The following is a 16,841-nucleotide window of genomic DNA, read 5'->3' on the forward strand; positions in this document are numbered from 1 at the left end:
ATGTATATATTATGTAAAAATATTCAATTAGTTACATATTTCTCTTAATAAGTTTGTATTATTTCACACAGCTTCGTTTTTACATGTTTAGAAATCTTGTGGTCGGTTGTTTTGAGTGTGGCCTAGTTGCTTCAGCGTGCGACTTTCTTCCATGAGATCGTAAGTTCAATCCACGGCTGTGCAATGGACTGTATATGTGCGAATTTAACATTCGTTCCAACGATAAACCCAAAAAGTCGAAGGCGTTGAAAAGAAGGATATATTGGATTAAAACTGATCATGAAACAGATTCAGAAATCTGAGCTTCAGACCTAAAGAGGTTGTAGCACCACTGATTGATTAATTACGCACTTGGTAATTTAGATTTTATTACAAGTATTATACATTTTATTAAGTATTTTTATAATCCGTCTAACATGCATATATAGTTAAAAGTAATTTTTTAATATGATTTAAAAACACAACGTATTTTTGAATAGCCACAAATATTATTGAATACATGGTAATAACTGTTATGGTAATTTAATTAGAATCAGTGATAGAACCGTGGTTCGGCGGGGGATTCTAAATCATGTGACCCGTCGTTTGAATGATCACGTATGAAAATCTGTTTCAATTTACAACTTCGGACGTACAACCTAAAGGTGTCAGACGCAGAAGTATAGAAATACTAGCTACAGGTCAGATTTTATTATAGATGATGAAAATGCATTTTTGTGAAACAAAAATATAATAAACTTTCCTGCAAAATGTTAAGAACTATTACATTGCTTATCTACTCTTATAGACTTCGACAATAATCAAAGTTTGACGGAGAAATATTTCCTTAGCTCGGTAAAAGTTGGAGTTTTTCAAATTATTACTTTTGTATTTCTTTGATGGTTCTATCAAAATGGTGTCAAGCCTCTCCTTGGATATCTATTCCTAGTTTTGGTAAAACTAGTATATAAATCTAATTTCACATCATTGGTGTTTTTAATGTATTTACTATGAAGGTTAATAATTATAACTTAAGTTTTTGTCTGTTTTGTAAAGACATTTAATTTAAAGCATCAGTTAATTTTAAGCAGTTTAATTAAGAAATGTATTCATTATTTGATAGCTTAATCTATTGGAATATTTCTATAAATCATAAAGTACATTAACTGTATGAGTAGGATAGAGTAGGGTAGAGTAAAGTAGAGTAGAGTAGAATAGAAATGAATAGAATAGAATAGAAGAGAACAGAACATAAGAGAATAGAACAGAACAGTATAGAACAGAAAAGAAGAGAACAGAACAGAAGATAATAGAACAGAACAGAATAGAATAGAACAGAACAGAACAGAACAGAAGAGAATAGAACAGAACAGAACATAACAGAACATAATAAAATAGAAAACAATTTTTAATATTCCTAAAATGTTTGGACTACATTAATCTATAAGTGAAACATATTATGTAGAAGTGTGCATATCATACGAAAAAATAGCTGATTATAATGTTCTTTGTACATTGTATGGTCTGTCCCATCTTATTCTGAAAGCCTTCTCAAACAATAAATTTGTAGAGATAACTTTAGAAAAATCCCAAGTTCATTGTTCCGTACCGCCGGTTCCATAAACCCTCTCTCTGCCGGGTAAAAATGACCCTCCGAAAATAAATCTCGTTAAATTATTACAGGGTCGGTCTGACCCGAAAATGTCCAATTATTGGTCCGTCTTTCAACACATTCACCTCATATTAGGTTGTGGAAAGGGTCCAATTGAGTATGTAATATAAAATTTATGCGCGGCGAATGTAGTGTTAAGCGTATAACTGTAATACAATAGCCGAGTATACTTTCAATAGGAAAATATCAGTTTGGTAGCGAATATATTTTTTCAATTTTAATATATTTTTCATTGATAAAATATTTTTTTTTTATTGATAATTAAATATTGGTAGTATAAAACTGAGACTTTTTTTTGAAAACACAGATATATAAATTATGCCATAAAAATTTAATCATTTATTAAAAATGTATTATTTTTAAGAACTTAGCAAAATTGTCACTATCACTTCCCTGATTAGAGAAACGCCTAAAAATTATCGCTTAGTAGCGATAAAGGTGTCCACAGCACTATGTTTTTAAGTTAATTGTTAATATTATTAATAAATAAACGGTAAAGAAATAAAATTATTATATAAAAACCATTATCGAAATAAATTGTCCATTCACGTCAAGAACCAACAAAAATTTGAAAATCCCTCGAGTCGCCCCCAAGAGTGAAGCTTAGGAAATATTTATGCATAAATCTGGCAACCCTTTACTTGTCACGTTAAAGAGTTTTTTTTTAAATTATTAGACTCGGAAGGACGGGAACAAATTCAATTATTAAGTCGAAGTTATTTTCTAATATTTGAATATATAAATCTCCTGAATTTGTTGATGTTTTTTGTATATTTATGTGGATTCGAGTTTAAATTGATAACAAATATTTTTTATTTAATTTTTAATACAGTAATAACACATACGATTGTAAATAGTTCACAGATTTTTTACCTGTAATTATTTATGATGTAATACCAAGATCTTTCTTTGTTTCAACTCGTGGTGAAATGATTGTTTCAAGTCAGTAAGCTTCAAGAGCGTATGTATATCTAAAAATTATACAGTCAAACAAATAGAAATAAAAAACATCCCCCGTTTCGGAATTTTAACAGGTTTACTGTCCAATCATGATTCTCGACATTATCGTATTGGCATAGTCTGTATGGATAATGTGTGTATTTTGTAATAAATAAATCTCACCTGACTAGAAAAAAAAATATTAGTATGCCCCATCACTTTTTGTCCAGTCAAATCCACGCGGTATACTGAACTAACCCCATACATCCACAAATCCAGAAAGCCCTAAAGATGCATCTGCAAGGCCACATGTGGACTGTAAACGTTAAGGGTTTTCCGCCTATAAAATCGACATATGATCTGTGGACAGTGAAATGGTAAAATAATAGTTTAAATAAACATAAAAAAAAGACTAAAAGATAAAAATTCAGTAAAGAAATACATGGTAGACTTAATTAAATCTTACAGTTCATTCTTTTAAAGTTATCTTATTATATCTACATCAAAGTAGTTGATGCTCCTATCCAGTTATCGAGACCCAATCATATTCCTACAAGATTTTGATTTATGAAACGTGTCGACTGTTTGAAAATGACAAATCTCGTCAAATGAACCTCCGTCACACTCCGTCCGTCAATCGTGAATCGTCATCAGCCGTCCATTTATCAAAGGCCATCTAGAAAATATGTCAAAAGTGGTGTATGTAAAATTTGTATGGCATTAGGCAATGATCCATCGTCTAAGGCCTCCCCTAAGGGTCTAAGTAAGACCTCCCCACTTGGGTTAGGCACACCTCTGCGTGGTCGATGTGTACTGTAATGTTTCATTATTATAATATCTTTGCAAAAACAAAATATTTGGGCCACACTAAACAGTACAGATGAAGAGAACACATAAAAGGTTTCAACTTCTGGTTATTAATTTGAACGTCCTCAACCGCTGCGTTTAATACTCATCTAATAAGAGAATTGGTACACCTACACTACGTAACCAAAAAATCGTTATTTTATCAGTCACCTGCACTATTGCACTATAAAACGACGTCTCGTGTTTGGGCACTCTTACGAAAAATATATCCTAAGAACACTATCAGATGTTAAATGTCACTGAATTAAGCCGATCTGAACATGTCTGCTCTGTTCAGGTACAAACACATGCACACCCACATCCTATTATGCTTTCCCTCTGTAATATTAATACTGTTTCAAATAAAAAATATTTTATAATATATACGTTGTAAGATTTCTATTTAAAATAAATAAAACTTAGGGTATAAATTATCTGGCATAAGTGCAAGCTTTCCTTTAAAAATAGATGAAATTGCATTCAATGAAAGAAATATAACCCAATTTAGTATTTTTTTTAAATTGTTATTGTATTTTGGTAAAAAGAATATCTTAATACTGCGAGAAGAATCTATAGTGTTTTCTTATGGAAGAGGTAGGCACCATGGGTGGACAAATTTAAAAATTGTAATTCGTGTAACTATAACAACTAAACGAAACGAAAAGTATTATTAGCCGTGTTATAAGTGTTATTATTCAATTTTTAACAATAGTGTTAGCTTTTATAAGTCAAATTTGAAGTAATACAGAATACGTAAAATCAGTGAAGTGAATAATAGTGAATCTAATCAAGCTATGAAGTGCCATGGCTGTAATAACGTATTAAATGTCGATCATTTTTTAAAGTGTAATAATTGCAAACGCAAGTTTTGTTATGAATGCCTTGATGTTGCTGCCGGGTCGACTAAGCAGCTCAGTGCTGAGCAATTGGCATCACTTAATTGTCCTCTGTGTCAGAATGTAACTCGGCGTAAAAACAATGACGATAATACTCCTGTCCGGCGGGGTCGCAATAACCAATCACCAAGCGCCTCCTCATATATAACGACGTGTAAAGAGCCGGAGTGTGATTTTGCTACGAAAACTTCTGCAGGCGCTGACTTTTCTAAGCAGCCGGTTACGTTGGACAGTATTAGCAAACTTATAGACTTGAAACTGTCCCCTGACTCATCGTTTATGCTAAATCTACGGTCCGCGCTTGGAAAGGACTTGAAGGACATGGTGACCGACGAGGTTAGCCGAGCTGTTGAGTTGGTAAAGGCTGACTTCACGACGACAACGGATTTTATCATCTTAGAACAAAATGATTTGAAGTCAAATATTGCAGACAAAGACAATCGAATCAGGGTACTCGAGACTGAACTTACGAAATCTCAAAACACGTTATCAAAACTCCAGAGTCGTTTATTTACAGTTGAAAAGATTTCACGTGACTTAAACCTCGAGATTCACGAGGTACCCGAAAGCAAGACTGAGAATCTGATGGAGTTATTCAAAAAACTCTGTGAGTGTTTAAATGTTGTGGTATCTGAGAGTGATGTTAAAGCATGTCGTCGTGTAGCTAAGATGGACTCAAACTCCAAAAGGCCGCGAAACATACTAGTTACCCTCTCAACGCAGCGTCAGCGTGATACACTCTTGTCTGCGTTGACTCGCTTCAATAAGTCCCACCCTGACACCAAACTATCTACTACCGATATTGGTATTGGCGGCTCGTCGTCGAGCAGGATATACTTGTCTGAACATTTGTCTCCTGAAGCTAAAGAGTTACACCGTGCGGCACGTAAATTTTCTACTGACAAGAACTACAGGTTTGTTTGGGTGCGATATGGCCAAATTTATGTTCGTAAGGATGAATCAAGCCCGGCCATTCTAATTAAAAGTCATGATTCCTTCACTAAATTGTCTTAATTGTTATTACTACTACTAATTTGTTTGTTTATCATTGCTTGGTAAGTTACTTGATCAATTTTTGTTTTTATATACTGAATCACACGTTATTTCCACAATGATTAATATATTTTATCAAAATGTAAACAGAATTCGTAGCAAGTTAACTCAATTTTCTTTAAATCTGTTAAATTCTAACTTCGATATTATATGCTTGACGGAAACGAACTTAAATATGAGTGTTTTCGATGGCGAAGTTGTTGACGCCCGTTACAATCTCTTCAGACGAGATCGTGCGGATTCCTCCTGTGCTAAAACCGAGGGAGGTGGAGTTTTACTCGCCGTCCATAAAAAATACCAGGTCATCCGTCAAGCATCGTGGGATAGTGATATGGAGGATGTCTGGGTTACTCTTATTCCTGAAGCACGTGACACTTCTCGCATAAATTTATGTGTTTGCTATTTGCCTCCTGATATTAGAATTAACAAGCTTGAACTCTTTTATAGCCATTGCCAAAATTTACTTCTTAATCGTTTCCCTTTGGATAATTTCTTATTAATTGGTGATTTTAACACACCTGATTACTCTGATTCGATTAATCCCTCTCTGTCAATTTCCCCTAACCCGAGTAAGAAGCTCCTTCTACTAAATGAATTAATGTCACTGTGTAATCTAAAACAGCATAACTTTATCACAAATGCAAACGCTCGCTTGTTGGATTTGGTGCTTTCTAATATAGATTGTATAAGTGTCAATGAAACACTTGCATTAAGTTTGTTAGATAAAAATCATCCCGCAATTTTGATTACTCTTTCTCCGATTCAGATTTCTAAAGGGCTTCAACGCGCTAACATTAAACGGCTTAATTTTGCTAAATGTAATTTTGAAAACATTAAATCTGAACTCCAGTCTGTGAACTGGTCCGAAATCTTATCGTCCCCTTGTATTGATGAGTGCACCGAAGCTTTTTATGAGCTTTTATTTGAAATAATATCAAGAAATACACCAAGTTGTTGTAGCATATTCTCATCTTATCCAGTCTGGTACAGCAAATCCTTAATTAAATGTAATAAAGAAAAAAACTTATATCATAAACGGTTTAAGAGGTTTGGGAATCCCCGCGATTACGACGTTTTCTCTTTGCTGAGGGAGAGATGCAAATTTCTTACCAAGATTTGTTACGACAAGTATATCGCATCCATCGAGGACTCGTTGGCCAAGGACATAAAATCATTTTGGAGATTTGTGAATAATCGTAAAGGCCATATTTCAGTGCCTCACACCATGACACTTGAAAATACTTCTGAGACAGACGGTCAGGGGATATGTGACCTTTTTTCGCGATACTTTGGTTCAGTTTTTGACGATAAAACTAATAAAACTATATACACTGACCAATCTGGTGCTGTAAATAACACGTATTTTAATATATTATCTGGCTTTTCTATTACGGTAACAGATATCAAACGTAAAATAGATAGTTTGGATATTAACAAAGGGGCGGGTCCTGACCTTCTGCCTCCTATTTTCATAAAAAGTTGCGGAAAGGAGTTGTCCATTCCATTATGTGTTCTCTTTAATAAATCGTTAACTAGTGGTGTGTTTCCTAAGCGCTGGAAAAATGCCCACATAATACCTATTTATAAAAGTGGTGATAAGTCCAATTGTAAAAACTATAGACCGATAAGTATTTTATCTTGCGCTGCTAAATTATTTGAGTCAGTGATGTATACTCATCTGTTCAGTCATTTTAAGCCTGTTCTTTCAGACAAGCAACATGGTTTTGTTAGAAACAGGTCTACGGTCACTAACCTTCTGGAATACAAAAACTATCTCTGTCAAGTGTTTGCCACAGGTGGCCAAGTTGACTCTGTTTACACTGACTTCTCTAAGGCTTTTGACAAAGTAAATCACCATCTGCTCTGTCATAAGTTAGCGTCACATGGTATCCACGGCAGTTTATATAGATGGATCTGCTCATACCTAGACTCTAGAACTCAGTTGGTTGCGTTAAAGGGCTTCATCTCTGCACCTATCGCAGTTACATCGGGAGTACCTCAGGGTTCCCACTTAGGGCCATTATTCTTCGTAGTTTTTATTAATGACCTTATTCAACAACTGTCCTGCAATTGTCTCTTATATGCAGATGACTTAAAAATATTTACTTCTATTACTAATTTAGATGACTGCTTAACATTACAGCATGATATCAATACCGTATCACTATGGTGCAAGACGAACTACATGTATTTAAATATAGACAAGTGTTTTGTCATATCGTTTACTAATAAACGAAACAAAATCGTATGGAACTACGTCATAGATGGTCAATTAGTTAACAGATCAGATGTTGCAAAAGACCTAGGTATCCTGTTCGATGACAAGCTTTCATTCCGTGCCCACTATAGTCACATCACGTCTAAAGCAAACCATCTACTGGGTTTTATTCTTAGATCCACAAAAGGTTTTAAAAATCCTCGTAGCACCTTGTACTTATACTTCAGCCTCGTAAGAAGTATATTAGAATACGGTAGTCCAATATGGTCGCCGAATTATAAGGTGCACATTGACGATATTGAACGAATTCAGAGGAAATTTCTCAGAATTTTATGTTATCGTATAAAACCTGGCCGGTCTAACTTAAATTATTGCGATAGACTCCTGAAATTTAAAGTTCAACCATTAGAATCCAGACGCATAGTCTTCGACTTAGTTTACCTTTACAAAATCACCCACTCCATTATAGACTCTCCCGAACTACTAGCTCACATTAGCCTTAACATTAGATTTAGTGCCCGTAGAGCTAACGAAGTCAATTTATTTTCCCTTCAAACTTATAAGAATAACATCTCTTTTTACAACCCTTTGACCAGGATGGCTCGTCAATATAACGAGATGGCAAAGAGCAACCACTTACTTGTGGACATATTCTGTCGCAACATCAATAAATTCATTAGTGTCGTTAAAGACATCCTCCATCGTAGGTTAAGTGCTGACCCTTGTGGTCCTGGTTAACGTTACGTTAAATTGGTGTCGAGGAACTTATTATTATTATTATTATTGTTTTTTTTTTACTATGTTACCTTTGTTAGTTATGAGCCTTTTATTGATGTAACATTAATTTTGCAGTGTGCACATGGTTTTACATTAGAATCCTGTTCATAACTATTAGTTTTAAGTTTATTTTTGTAAAGATTATAATGTGTTTTGTGCACCAAATAAATAAAAATAAAAATAAATAAAATAAACGCATTTTTATATATATAAAATAATGTATGAATATAGGTGAATTTAACAATATTCATATATTATTTCTATACCAGAATATCCAATCAATATTCTCCATTGAGTACAATTGACAAAAGCCATTCTCGATTTTGGCTCGTTACATTCATCAGTTTTGTATTACACGGTGTAATGAAGCAAAGAGAAGTTAATATTGATTTTTTTCTGTTTCGAAGAATATATTAGGGTATTATTACTGTTATCTACCTAGAATTCTTAGTCTGCGTTCACACTATTTATGCGTTTTAACAAAATTCATTTGTTTTAACGCAAAAATAAAATTGTTAATTTGTTTGTCAACAAAATTGTTAATTTTATTCATTCAAAAGATTTTCTTTATTACGGGTTTTACTGAGGAAAGTGTCTTACTATATTTAAAGGCGTTTATCACAATTTTACAGTCAATCTATGCTAGATGTGAAGCACGTGAAATATGGATACAGTAATTGAATATATTGAGTGTAAATTTGAAATACGAGTATATACACGTAACATTAGCAGGACTAAATAAATAGCCGTATGATTGTATTATTGTAACAGACAGAACTTTCATTTTATTTTTAGGTGATAGTACACAAAAACAGGTAACAAAAATTATAAGCAATAAAAGGTATTCAAATGATCTCTTCCAGGCAAGAAATCTTAGGAAAGAAGTACGAAAAAATTCACAAAGTAAGAACGACTAAATTCACAAAATAAAATTACTAATTGCGAAGAAGAATTATACAATTACCTAATGAAAATCTTAAAGCTAATCTAAAATATTTGACTGTTTCACCAAGTTTTTCCGGGATTCGAACCTATGTTTTATTTGTATTTCGTGATATAAATTCTGCATTGAGAATATTTTGTTTTCATAAATGATAAAACGTATTTTAGTAATTAAGATTTAACAATGTTAATTAATTTGTTATTGTATATTGTTAAACCTTATTAACGAATATTTTCACAATTTTATAATATACGTTACACTCACAAACGTTTTCACAAGCAGAAAAGTTTCAAACTTTTACCAATTATTACTAATGAGTCTCTAAACTGAAAATAATATATGTTAATTCAAAAATGTCGGCGTCTTATTTATAGGCAATTTACAAAATTGACAGTAACAAATAACTTTACAAGGAGAGTTTGAGAATGTTTCTGAAGTTTGTTAAGAAATTGTTCTCAAATTGAAATAGAATAGGACAATTTATTTGCTTTGTATTATTATCGTAATAGCAAGTAACATCTGGAAAACGGTTATTTAAACATGCCTTAATTATAAACGTACACTTGTACAAGCCAAACTTATTGCGCCAAATTATTTTTTATGTTATTATTTTATTTATTCATTAATTTATAAAACTACTCCTAAAATGACCAGAGTGAACAATAAATAATATACTTTACAGACGAAACACAACAAAACAAACATATTAAATTACTTAATAAAAAAATACAAGAAATTTATTAACTATAGGCACTAACTTTAGCTAGCTCACTCAACGGACAATGAAAAAGGTCCGTTAACCTATGTATTTTGTTAAGTAATTTAATACACCGAATAATATGTGCCCTTTGCTCTTATTATAAATAAAACATTTTTTGAGATCCAAACTGGACCCATACGTATGGGTCTAGTTTTGCGGAGGGTTTATAAGAACACCATTAATACCTTGTACTAAGTAGTTCACATAAATACATAGTTTTAAAGACTTCTTCTTCTTCTTCTACAAAAAATTGATATAATTAAATAAAATCATAACTTAAAATATAAAAAAAATAATAAACAAATGGTCTACGTCCTCAAAGGCGCATTAATCTCAAATCACTGACAATGAAATTAATTACCTTTTCACAAACTTTCCCATGAATATTAAGCCAACTTTCCTCACTTAATATTTCAATTAGATGATAATTAAAGATCCGGGTCCCTATGAATTATTCAAGGGTACATCAAACCAACTATTAAATACCAATTCTCTCACCTACGTAAGGGCTGAATATTTTCATTACGCCTTGACGAAGGTGTAATTGATTTTCGCTTAGAAAACTCAGTTTTGGTAATGGTAATTTGAGGTTTTCTTGTATGAACTTCAAAATATCACAGCAAACTAAGAATTTTAAAATTCACTTGTAATGGGTTGTTAAGATATTATAATTACGTAATTATAATATTATTTATAAAGGCATGCAAACCTAGTTTTTGTTATGAATTGGCCACGCTAATCGCTTAAAGTTAACGAAGGCTTATATTATAAGTTAAATATTAAAGTAACTAAAATATTTTACTCGTGAAGATGCGAGCTATACTGCAGCCCAAGTTCCTAAGTAAAATAGGATGACTATGCAAAGCATCATGTTATGTTGAATATTTCCATAGTTTGCTTTTCATGCACTTTGTGACTCGGCATAAATATTCATGAAGCGCTGACGTTGATAATACTTAAAAATTCCATCAAATCCTATAGAGTTTCATATACAACAATATTTTATAACAGGTTTAGCAGGTTTTTATTGGGAATAAACGGTATAAAATAGCTGCTATTTTTATTTTTTTTATGAATAAAATAATTTATATTCTACTGTATTGGAAATTTATTTACATATCTTAGTTAAGCGTAAGCGTAAAAAGAGCGCAGGTGTAAACCCGAATTTATGACATTATTAATATTACTGAACGTTTTAAATGACATTAATTTGACAAATAACAATTTCTATATTAAGATTAGATACTAAAAAACAGGTTTATATGCGCCAACGAAGTTTTCATCTAGTTCGTAAATCAAATATATTTTTAGATTTTAATTAACGTCCGTAACGACTCAATGAGCTGTGGGGTTAACAAAATATATCGGTGCTTTTTGCATACTCGTCTCAATTCTTTGCTCTAAGAAGTAACTTCTCAATGTGTTTTCGCACTGTACGTAAGTAATACGCAATAATATATATGTAAACGGATCAGGTTGAAAAGCATTACTCATGGGCGTAATGATACATATATATACAGATTAATGCATTAAGGGCTACTTATTATTGTACCTAATTTAATAAATCTAAAGCTCACGGGATTTATACGAGCACTTTTATACTTATACAAAAATATAACAATGAATAGTAATGGATTTATACCGTTCATAATGTCTTCGCATCAGCTAGACCTGAAATCATTTTTCTGACTTCTTTTGAAATTTCTTGACAGGTCTTAATAGACCTATGTAATAATTTTCCACAACGTCACTGTCTATCTGTGTTACATTGAGAGTTAATATAATGGAAACGCTGTAAACAACGTACTTCATACCTTTACTTAGAATTAATGTATCATTATTATACAGATTAAATCGGTTTTGTTAAATAAATAAAAAAATAGGGCTGCTACAACCTCTCCCACTGTTTTATCATTTTTCAAACTGAAAGGCAAGTATGTGATCTCCAGTGCCACGTAGTCGACTTCTTTGGGTCTAAGACATGTCGGTTTCCTCACAATGTTTTCCATCACCGTTCCGGGCAAATGTTAAATGCCCACATAGAAAGAAAGTTCATTGGTGCACAGCCGGGGATCGAACCTACGACCTCAGGTATGAGAGTCGCACTGCTCTTTTAAAATCGGTTTAGTTAGTTCAGTTTATTCGTTACTTACAAAAATACAAATATTTCATCTTTATAATATTATTATATATGGGTTAGTATAAGTGATATTATTTTATACGCCTTATCCCCGGGTTTCAACAATATTTGGGCAATGAAAAAAATTTTGCTTTATTAGATATATTCGATTCGACGCATAGTTGGAAGACGAAATAACAGAAAGAAGTGGCGCGCATGCTAAGGTTTCTTAAAAAACGAGATTTAGTGCCAAGTGACTCCCGTATCTTTTAGTATTGTACGTATATAATATGATGATTCTGAATCTCGTTGAAAAATTTACGACCAAATTTTCAAGCTTAATTTTAATTCAATTTATTTATTCAAGCCTATCATGATTAAACTTTTCTTTTCAAACTGAAACACAGTGTTGTTTTTTACATTATTTTACACAGTTTAAATGTTTAATAAAAATTAACAATTTTATTTTTGTGACATGTTTGAACATGTTGAACTTATGGCTAGAACGTTGGATTTTTAAATTTAATACTCGAAAACAAAACACAATGTTTCCTGCGACAAATGTCAGTTCCTATTTTATATTGTTTCCATTTTTATGCGTACAATTTTAACACATCTTTGTAATATATCATGCTAATGAGTCTAATATCAATTCCTTGAAAATAAAACCCCAGCTTATCTCGCATGTAGCATAAAGATGAAAATCCTTTTGAAATTCGTTACAGCCATTACCGTTATTAATATAAAGCCAACGACACCCCTCCACGATTTTCCGAGTAAAAATAAAAGCGTGAAAATACCGAGCGCGCCGTACCGGTAAATTAGATTACCTATTGAAAATTTAGCTACTGAACATCTAAAGAGTTATATTTTTTATATTTGCACTAAGCAGAGATTGTCTATAAGAGTTACTTATATTGGTTTATTTGGATAAGACGAAGAACTTAACAGTGTAAAACTGTTCTACAGATTATTACGAATTTAGAATCTTAATGTTAATAAAATAGCGTTTTAAATTTATAAATTTTAAATCTGTTGTAAAAAGACATACTGGAACAGAAGCCTTAATCACCGGTTTTGACAACCTTAAATTGTGTTATTCATCCCAATAATAATAACAAAATTACTTTAGGTGTGTGTATTATTTGTCGTTATTTTTTTAGGATACCATCATTATGCATCACCCATCTAGTATACTTTTCCAATCAGAAACTATTTTTTCTATGAAACTTAATAAAAACTGTGGGTCATATGCTTAAGAGGAATCCGAGTCTTATTTATTAATTTATATAAGCAAGGCCAGGAAATCCTCATGACAGAATAGACCTGGTAACGAAGCGTCGTTGCGTAGGGGAGTTCAAAGGGTTCCCCAAGTATGATCAGGATGATCTACGCTATATCCTCTGCCTGGGGGACATAAAACCTTAAGGCAAAGTACAATATTATTTTAACCTTCAAAAGAAATGTATTCCAAAGCAGATTTATTTATACTTTGCACTTCTGGTATTAAAAACTCTGTTAAAACTAGAATTTGTAAACCATTTCCTGGGAACATCTGGGTGAAATAACACTTTAATCATTCTATTCTTATATTCTATCTCTAGTCAATTTCTCGGTTCGTCGATTCGATTGCAAACAAACATGTATCGTTCCCTTTGTCTTGTCTACAAATGACAAAACAATAAAGTTTAAATATTTTTACATTCTTAATTTTCATGAAAGTTGTTTCAAATTTTTTAAGTATTTGTCAGTCATGTAATGTGTCTAACAAATAAATAAATAATTTCTATGCTCGTATTATTAATTAAAAATGTTAGGAGGTAAAAAAAGGAATTCAATACAATATGTATTTATAATACATATATGATGACTTTTTTTTGTGTAGTAAACAAACAAACCAAAAAGAAAATTTACATATTTTATATAAAACTTTATTGATTTTTATAAGACTTATGAGGGTGAAGGTCCTTACAGATAAACCCACGCTTAGTAAATAATGGATTAAATAATATTTATTGTGTGTAGTTTGATTTCGATAGGTCAAAATCATCTCTACACGTGATAAAAGTGACAATATAAAACAAAAGACGATACGTTTGGCCGACGGTCTGTGATTGGTCAAACAATGACATATATAGCGTTGCCGCCCGTATTGGACGAGAGATGCTGTCATTCAATCAATATCCAAACGCTTTCGTTTCGTTTTTCAATTTTCATTTACGATCCCACGATGCGTCTTTCCATTCGGCCAATCACAATCTTACGAAACACTACGTTTATTATAATATCATTACGTCATTCGTGTTATTGAAGGAACTGTGCTACGCGTCAAATTTTTTTAAATTTAGAATTCATTTATTAAAATAATGATTATTATTAAGTATTAGGTCCGGTTCAGAACAGACTGTATGGCTTAATGACTAATGGGCAAATAGGTCGCTGAACAAACAATACTTATTTCCTATTAGTAAACAGGGCTGATTAACGGCCCTAGGCCAGCGACTAATGGGTCAAGTCCTGTAGTTAAAATTATATCCTTTTATGGAGAAGGTAAAGACAAAGTAGAAACTAGGCTTGTTATTTGCTTTGATACAAATACTATCACGATTAAAAATAAAAATAAATATTTTGGAATCCAAAGTTTGCTCCAGTCTAGTAAATATTACAATTTTCTTTCGAGATCTCATTAATGAAAAAGTCCTTCATTATAAGGAATACTTGAAAAAGTCGTTTTTAAGCCACCTTCTATACTAATATTCACCGTAATAGGAACTAATAAGGATGAAAATCGCCTGAATTAGAATTTAATATTTTGTATTATACCGAAGTATTGCGTTACATTAAAACTGAATGAGTCTAATTAAAACGAAATTGAAAAGAAAATATTTTCATCCTTTGTGGACATTTTGCGCCGGGAACTAAGACGTTTGGCGTGAAATGACTTAAAATCATAAGAAAATTGAAAAGAAATGCTTTGATATTTTTTTTATGAATTGGAAGATCATAATCATCTTAAGGTATTCTTTCGTATACAACCTCAAAATAATGATCACTATAATTTATTTGAGTGGTTTATTTTGGTTCCTCAATATAGTTTGTTTTAAATATTATATACTTCATATAAAACTAAACATTATTAATTTAAGCAAATATAGTTATTAGGATATTACAATATGATCTAAATAAAGAAATCGCAATTCGGTAACAGTACGATTAATTTAGGCTATATTCTAGTAGTTACAAAATAATGATTTGTATTTTAGACACAAAAAAAATTGGTAATTGTCGTTCTAAAGTTGATCATTAAACTTAATATTATTATAATACCGAAGATCATATCTGAACGTAGGTAAAAGACACCAAAAGAAACTTTCCTCCCTATAAATATAAAATAAACGTAACAATATTCTTAAGTTCGTATACGCACATCCGCAGAGTATTCCGCCTGTAGGAAATGACTACGGAACATTGCGTCACTGGTTTCCTTGGCTATTGTTCTGAAGGGTGTATTTTGTCTTATGTTGCTATGAGTGTAGATTATATACATAACGGCAGATAGAAGAGGTATTTAGAGTGACTTATAAAACCTGCCTTTGGTAAGTACTTATTTAATCACATTATCGAACCCACTGTGATAATAAAACTGCAATGAAATTTACTCTTACTATTAATTTAAATATAAACTAAGTGTTTTAATTTTAAAAATTCTGACAAACTTAAATAACACATTTATTTAAATATTCTAAAGTCATATAATAAATAAAATGAGTTTAAAAAATCTGCATTCAATAACATGGCGCCCGATTTTATACAGATAACAGTCATTCAATCTGTATTGAAGAGAATTGATGATTGCTATTCCATTGAAAAAGTAGACAAGCTAGATAGTGGACTAAATTTTTGACAGTTTCACGTGAATTTTAGATTGATAGAAAACCAATACGGACGCAACCACAGTAGGTATTTCAATCGAAACATAAAGATAAAATAAATTCCATATAAGTAATTAATAGTTACTTAACGTGTTAACTAAACTGATATATTATTGGCCGTTGTCCGTCCAGTTGCCCCATCCAGACATGGGGCAGAGACAATTTCAATCTGCCCTCTGTCTCCATCTGGCTTCCTCACAATAGAATTGATTTTTGATAGAATCTCGATTAGATAAGCTAAATAAATAATAAACAATTTTCTAACACGTAATATTACGAGAAAATATTTTGCAACAATTCATTATTTAATTTTCCTCTTTGGGAATAAAAGATAAAAAAGGTATAAAGTATGCAAACACTCTGTTTTATATAGGCTTTTGTCGCGTATTACTAGTTTTAATAAATGGCTCAAGGCTTCCGTTCACTAAGACAAAGACTAAAAAAAACTATTAACTATTGATTAATGAAACAACACGGGGTATCTAAATCCTTTTTAATAAGTGCACAATACTCAGTTTGTTTCTTTATGTCGTAGCGCAATGCTACGCCGTAACCTACCCCTCTACGCCTCAATGCTTCTCTATTAGCTTTAAAGTTAAAAAAGATAATGGTGGAAGATATATAGAATAAAAAAGGAGGCACTGCAAGTTGCAAGTTATAAGTGTGATTAAATAATCTTAATTAATAGATTAAAATTGTTAAAAATT

This window comes from Pieris rapae, chromosome 11, assembly GCF_905147795.1.
Source record: "Pieris rapae chromosome 11, ilPieRapa1.1, whole genome shotgun sequence".
Lineage (NCBI taxonomy): Eukaryota > Metazoa > Arthropoda > Insecta > Lepidoptera > Pieridae > Pieris > Pieris rapae.